The 7,403-nt window shown below is 49.2% G+C and overlaps 2 pseudogenes across 1 annotated transcript; one reads left to right on the top strand and one right to left on the bottom strand.

Annotated features, from left to right (window-relative positions):
- The window catches only part of LOC111944703 (uncharacterized), a 224,935-nt pseudogene that overhangs the window by 127,939 nt on the left and 89,593 nt on the right, over positions 1–7,403 (bottom strand).
- Positions 851–3,414, top strand: LOC147646989 (olfactory receptor 14I1-like; annotated as a pseudogene). The gene has a single exon (XR_015281681.1). The product of XR_015281681.1 is annotated as an olfactory receptor 14I1-like (transcript).

The raw sequence follows: 7,403 nt of genomic DNA, 5'->3' as shown, positions 1-7,403 counted from the left end.
TTGGAATGAGCTTACAGGTTCAGATGCCTATCTATGAGGATTACCGACCAGCAGAATCCAATATCCGGAGTTCAGGGCCCTTGGAACTTCCGAGTTTGATAGCAGATGGGTTGTCCAAAATCCGGAGCTCTGATCCAAGCAGGCGTTGATAAAGATTTTTGTGAGCTATCAGTAGCACACTTACGGGGCACCACTTGTAACTTTTCTTTAGCCTCTCTCTCAGCCTCGTTTGGGCTGAATTCTTTTGGGATCCTCCCTCGTGGGGAGTCCCACTTACCTCTGTTCTAATGATTTGAAGAAAACTCCCAGGCTCATTAGAATCTGGTTTCTCGTGTTTATTGAAGGATCCTTACAAAACTTGGCAGGTCCATCCAGACTGACTGCACAAGCTTAAATCACTACAGCTTGGCTCATTTTGCTTTGATGATACAAAATGGCCCTGAACCACACGGTATCTTCACCTTTATACTAATCTTTACCCTATTAAATAGAGACACGTGTATTGCTATTATATCTTAACAAATAAGTATTCTATATCTACTCATGTAATTAAAAGTGTGACTAACTCTAAACCAATCATTCTTTGTACTTCTAAAAACTGCAGAAGCATGGAGAAAAAGGAGGAAGAAGGATTAAAAACTACACCCTTTTTCCTCCATCTTCACTCCATGTGCGAAATCCTTCTAAAATCTATATTTTCACCTCAGTGATATATTAAACATTTTTCTACTTTCTGCTTAATTTCTTACAAATCTTGGCTTGCTCAGGGATATTTGGAAGCCTTTCTGTCAGTATCATATAGGATTGATGTATATTTTAAAGAATTGAGTAGACAGAGAAATGTCTCTACATTTCTGGACTCGTACACTGGGTTGGTGAAATGAGCAATGTGAGTCCTTGGATACAAATTTAGAGCTGGGCTGTGGTGGATCCATCTGCTCTGAGTAGTACCTGGTGGTTTTTTTAAGTAAAACATGGGAAGGTGATAACCCTCTACCTGAGAAAGGTTAAAGCCCAGAAAAATTCTGAACAGGTCAGAACCACACCATCTCCCCTCACTCTCCACTCATCACTTTGCCTCAGAACTTGCTCTGTTCTCCCTGGGGGCAAGAGAAATGCAGAGGGTTTGATATCCAAGAGTACCAGGAGAGTGGGGGAGCTTATAAAGAAAACCTCAGAACTCTTAAACACGAAAGTGTGACTGTGTGTGTTGCAGAGGAGGGAGAATGGGAAACAGCTTTGATTTTGGTTACAGACATCTCGTCTAACTCTTCACTGTCCTTTTCTCCACAGCAGTGCCCTATGTCCAGAGCTAGCAAATGTCCAACAGCAGCTCCATCAGCCACTTCCTCCTGCTGGCATTGGCAGGCACGCGGCAGCTGCAGCTCCTGCACTTCTGCCTCTTCCTGGGCATCTCCCTGGCTGCCCTCCTGGGCAACACCCTCATCATCAGCACCGTAGCCTGCAGCCACCACCTGCACAGCCCCATGTTCTTCTTCCTTCTCAACCTGGCCCTCACTGACCTGGGCTCCATCTGCACCACTGTGCCCAAAGCCATGCACAATTCCCTCTGGGACACCAGGCACATCTCCTATGCAGGATGTGTGGCACAAATATTTTTTTTTTGTTTTCTGTGCTGCAACAGAGTGTTTCCTCCTGACCATCATGTGCTACGACTGCTACATGTCCATCTGCAGACCCCTGCACTATGGGACCCTCCTGGGCAGCAGAGCTTGTGGCCACATGGCAGCAGCTGCCTGGGCCAGTGGCTTTCTCTATTCACTGCTGCACACAGCCAATACATTTTCCCTGCCCTTGTGCCAGGGCAATGCCCTGGACCAGTTCTTCTGTGAAATCTCACACATCCTCAAGCTCTCCTGCTCAAATTCCTACACTAGAGAACTTGGGCTCATTGCAGTCATTGCCTGTTTGGTACTTGGCTGTTTTGTGTTCATTGTTTTCTCCTGTGTGCAGATCTTCAGGGCTATGCTGAGGATTCCCTCTGAGCAGGGACGGCACAGAGCCTTTTCCACCTGCCTCCCTCACCTGGCCGTGCTATCCCTGTTTATCAACACTCTCATGTTTGCTCACCTGAAGCCTGATTCTATCACCTCCCCATCCCTGAATCTGGCACTGTCAGTTCTGTACTCGGTGGTGCCTCCAGGCCTGAACCCCCTCATCTACAGCCTGAGGAACCAGGAGCTCAAGGCTGCAATGTGGACACTGATGGCTGAATGGTTTCAGAAACATTAAATGGCTTGCCAATTTCTGCAAATCACTTGTAATAAAAGTCATCTTTGATACTTCTTATTGGTTTAATTTTGGGTGTTTTCTTTGTTTTAATTTTTAGATTTTGTACAAAACAAAATATCATTATTTGTGCCATTTCTCATTTTGTTTCTCTCCACCTTCCCTGTGGCCACACACTGTATCAATGAGGGGCTGAGCTCTTCGTGGCTTTAAATGAAACAAAGGATCTCCCAGCAAAGTTTCCTCCAGAGATCCCCCTTTTGTTCCCTTCTCTGGAGCTGCAGCAGCAGTGTCTGTGTGCAGAGCTGGGGCAGATCAGTGCTGGCACAGCAGCTGTGCCCAGGAGCAGCAGCACTTGGTGTTGCCATTGCCTGAGTGCTCTCGGGGCCGGGCACAGCCCTGGAGGTGGCAGTGCCGGGGCTGCAGCAGGGACAGGCCATGGGCACTGCTGGGGCAGCGCTGACGCCTCAGGGCAGGGCCTGAGGGCTCCAGGCTCCTTGCCCAGGCTCTCTCAAGAACACGCCCAGGCCAAAGCTCAGCACAGAAAATCCCCGTGAGCAGCCCCAGGGTGGCCGTGGGCCCGCTGGGGACAAACAGCATGGCTGGGGATCTGCAAGGTCCCTGGGGGAGACGGGAAGGAGCAGCAGAGCAGGGGCTGATCCATCCCCACTGCACTGGACACCCCAGGGCAGCGTCCCAGAGCGTCCTCATGCAGCTGCCAATAACATCCCCCCTCTGCAGCCCTGGCCTCTCCCCCAGCTCAGAGACGTGCCGCATCCTTGCAGGCACAGACACGGCAGCACTGGCTCAGGAGCCCCTGTTTGCACTGCACAGAGCAGGCGTCAACACCCCCGTGGTGCTGCTGTGGGGAGATGAACCTGAGGGAGCACAAATGCCATCAGCCCCTGGGGCCAGGAGGGGCTGGGGATGGGAGGGAAACCACTCAGGTTTGTCATGGCCTCTGAAGTCAGCCAGAAAATTTGTTCCCATGAGCTGTTAGTTTCCTGTGCAACTGCAGACGTTGTTCCTCAGAGCCAGGGCTGCCTGGAAGTCACTCCCAAACTGCCATGAGCATTTCCTTTGCTTCACCTCTGCTTTCTTCACTCTTCCTGCTCCACTTCTTCTGTAATAAAGAATTGGGTAAATAAAAATTCGGAATAAGAAGTTTAAATAAAGTATGTATAATTATAACTAAATGAAAGTATGGAATAAGGAATTCTCCTCCCGGTCGAGGTAGAATTCCTTTTCCAAAAATCACGAATTGCAAAAGAACCCCCCCAGATAACAGGTTTCAGCAGACTCATCAACTCGGAGGAAAGGACAGGACACAGGCCATCATAGAAACAAAAGAACCAGCCTAAAAGTCTACCTCCAGAGAAAGGCAACGCCCGGCCGATTTCGGCCGGAGACCATCAAGCAAGACAAAAGGGACGAGCCCCAGGAAGATGGTCGTTGCCAGAATCGAACACCACACCCGCCAAACCCATACTACAGAAACTCAATCAAGAAAGACAAAGAAGAGACTACTCCTCCGAGATATCCATCGGTGCTAGCCCGGATCTCTCAATCCTGCTGTGATGAAATATGTTAAAATACATACAGACTCACTTTGCATTTGAGGAGACTCTGCCCGGATACTTACTGACTCAATGTTCTAGGCCAGGAAATCCATTCACCAGACAATCAGGGACATTTGGTGAATGGAAACTGGTTGGAATTCTAGCCTGGGGACATAAAATCCTTATAAAAACCCAGGCCAGAGAACCCTCAGACGTGGATTTGGGAACACCTATACCTTGCGTATAGACCCTGTCCACCCAGCGCTGCGCTGTCCATTTATTGTGGTTTTTTTTCCTCGCTGTTTGTTGCTTTATTAATTTATAATAAATTAATCTTTGTTAATCTTTAATCTGCCGTTGCATTTATAACATCTTCCTATTGCCCACCTCTGTTTCCTCCCCTGCAAACAGCCCATCCTTCTTTGCCCTTTCCTCTCTGGCCCCACTCCCCATCTCAGTTCCCGAGTTGTCACCATGGGAATGTCCCCTGGGAAGCAGGATCATCCTGCAAGTGCTTCAGGAATTGTCTGCAAGGTCCTGCAGTGCCTCGTGCTGCTCCCTTGCCAGAGGCAGCACAGGCCAACAGGGCACATCTGGGCTGCCGTGTCTGGCTGTGGGGCTCCCTGTTCTAGACAAGGAGAAGGAGCTGGAAAGGCTTTGCAGGACTGAGAGGATGGGGTTTGGGGCCTGTGTGGAGAAGCTGAGGGACCTGGGCTGCTGCACCTTCTGAAGAGGAGGCCCAGGGCTCATCCTGCACCTGCTCCAAGGGTGGTTTCAGAAAATCACTGGATCAGCAGGGTTGGAAAAGACCTTGGAAATCATCAAGTCCAACCTGTGCCCTGACATCACCTTCTCTCCCCTGAGCCTCCTCGTCTCCGGGATAAACAATCCCAGCTCCATCAGCTTGTCCGCACACAACTTGTGCTCCGGACCCCTCACCAGCTTTGTTGCCCTTCTCTGGACATGCTCCAGCCCCTCCATCTCCTTCCTACATTGGGGGCCCTGAACTGGACACAGCACTTGAGGTGCTGCCCAACCAGTGCTGAGCACAGGGGAAGAATCCCTGCCCTGGTCCTGCTGGCCACACTGTTCCTGATCCAGGCCAGGAGCCATCGGCCTTCTTGGCCACCTGGGCACACTGCTGGCTCATGCCCAGCCTGCTGTCCATCAGTGCCCCAGGTCCCTTCCTGCCTGGCTGCTGTCCAGCCTCTCTGTCCCCAGCCTGTAGCACTGCAGGGGTTGTTGTGGCCAAAGTGCAGGACCCGACACTTGGACTTGTTAAACCTCACCTTGTTGGGTTTGGGCCCTGGATCCAGCCTGTCCAGGTACTTGTGCACAGCCCTCCTACCCTGCTGAAGAACAATACTCCCAGCCAACTTGGTGTCTCCACGGTTCCATGGGGCCCTAGAGTGTCACAATGGTCTCCATGATTCCATGAGGCCTCCCAGGGTCACAATGTCCCCTTGGTTCCATGGGGCCCTGCAGTGTCTCAGTGGCCCCATCATGACACGAGGTCCTGTTCTGTCACAATGCTCTGCATGGTTCCACAAGGTTCTGCAGTCTCACAGGGGCCTCTTGGTTCCATGAGGCCTCAGAGGGCCACAAGGAATCCCTTGGTGGTGCAGTGCCACAGTGGAGCCCTGGTTACAGAAGATCCTGCAGTGTCACCAGGGACCCTTAGTTTCAGGAGTCCTTGCAATGGAACAATGATCCCGCTGGGCCCCTGGGTCTCACCCTTGGTTCCACAGTAGCCCCTTGGTTACACAAGGCCCAGCAGTGTCACAGTGGCCTCTGTGGTTCCATGAGGACCCCGACTGTCACCATGGACTCCTTGCTTCCATGTAGCCCCATGGTGCCACAGTGGCCCCTGTCACGATCCGCAAGGTGGGATTCGTGATGTGGTTCTTTTATTGGATCTTAGAGTACAAAATATTATCAGCAAACCAGGAACTTAAACAGCAAAATGTACTTTATTGAGTGCTCATCAGCACTAATATGCAACAGAGGGAAAAGAAGAGAAAGCAAAGCACAAGAAAAAGAGAGTAAGGGGATTATAGGTACCAGAGTCGAAGTCCACTCAGCCATCCAACAACGCTGAGTCTTCTGTCCATTGGGAGATCTCAAAGGAAGGTAAGTTTGGGGTATAATTTTATAGTCTTTTGCAAAGCGAGGGGCACAGGGCCAAAACAGAGGACACTGATGATCATTGTGATGAATTCCATTGTGCAGGTGTAAGGTATAGAGCACACCACGTCTTGCAAGTCTTTGCTCACCAGCAGGAGTGAGGGCAATGTGTTGTGGAAATCCATTGTGCAGGGTACCATGCACAAGCCTCTGCTCACCAGCAGGAACAAGAGCAGTGTACTGTGCAACCACCTGCAAACAATCACTTAGCAAACATCCACCTCAGCTAGGCCCAAACCCCCAAACCAAGTCCCTTGTGATATTCAGGGTCTCAGTCTCTGTCTTTCAGATGGTTGTGAGACAGATGAGAGAATCTTCGGATCATCTCCTACAATGTCACGATTCAATAACACGAGTCGGAGTTATAAGAAGTTTGTTTGATCTCAGAGTGCAAAAAGGACATAAAGGCATTTCAGTTTAAATCACAACAGCAATAATGCACCTTTATTTTAGTGCCAACAACAAGGGTTATGCAATAGAGGAGAGAGAGAGAGAGAGAGAGAGAGAAAGGGAGAGAGAGAGAGAGAAAGGGAGAGAGAGAGAGAGAGAGAGAGAAAGAGAGAGAGAGAAAGAAAACAAAGTAAAGAGAGAGAGAAGAGGGGGGTTAAAGCTACCAACAGACGAGATGGGGTCGCTGGGGTCTTTTTCCATGGGGAGATCTCACCTAAACTAATTTAGTCTTATATAATTCTTCCCCAAAGTTACTTTGTTTCCAATGTGCTAATAAGCACCCCAAAGGAGAAGTACCTGGTATGGGAGCCTTGCTGCTCAAAACCCCTTTAGTCTTCTCCATGTTACAACTACAATACACCACAAATGCTGAACCTGCGACGCTTTCGCAGTTGTCTGACTAGGCAATACCAACGGGAATTCCTTTAGCCCAACCGAGCACAGCTTTCACTGTGTCTTATCGGCAGGCACCCAAACTAAGTAAAGCACCTTACCTTTCTCTCCTAGGGATGTTGTGAGCAGCGGAGACGGTCGCGGCTGATGAGCTCTCCGAGATTCCCTTGGTGCTGGCTGGAGCGTGATCGGGTCGTGAGTTCGCTCAGCAGCACTCACAGGGTCCCATCTGGGTCGCCAAAATGTTAGTGTTCAGGAACACACATAATCATGGAATGATTAAATTAAGGTGCTTTATTAAGAGCTCTGGGTGTCAGGGGTACACATACCCAAATCTGACCCAACTTGGTTTTAAGTTGAACATGCTTTTATATTCTATTGTTATATAACTTACATATTAATTATTAAACTTACATTGTTCTATTGTATGCATTGTTTTTACCCAATCATGAATTTCTCGTGAATCCCTCCCAGCCCCCTAATATTGTTCCTCATGTTCTCTAAACAATAATTACATCTAATCACATTTAACAATTGTATAATTTATCATATATTGACTACACAGGT

Source organism: Cyanistes caeruleus, unplaced genomic scaffold (genome assembly GCF_971803275.1).
Source record: "Cyanistes caeruleus unplaced genomic scaffold, bCyaCae1.hap1.1 HAP1_SCAFFOLD_69, whole genome shotgun sequence".
Lineage (NCBI taxonomy): Eukaryota > Metazoa > Chordata > Aves > Passeriformes > Paridae > Cyanistes > Cyanistes caeruleus.
Note: the sequence above shows the minus strand (reverse complement) of the source record. Positions and strands in the feature narration are given on the sequence as shown.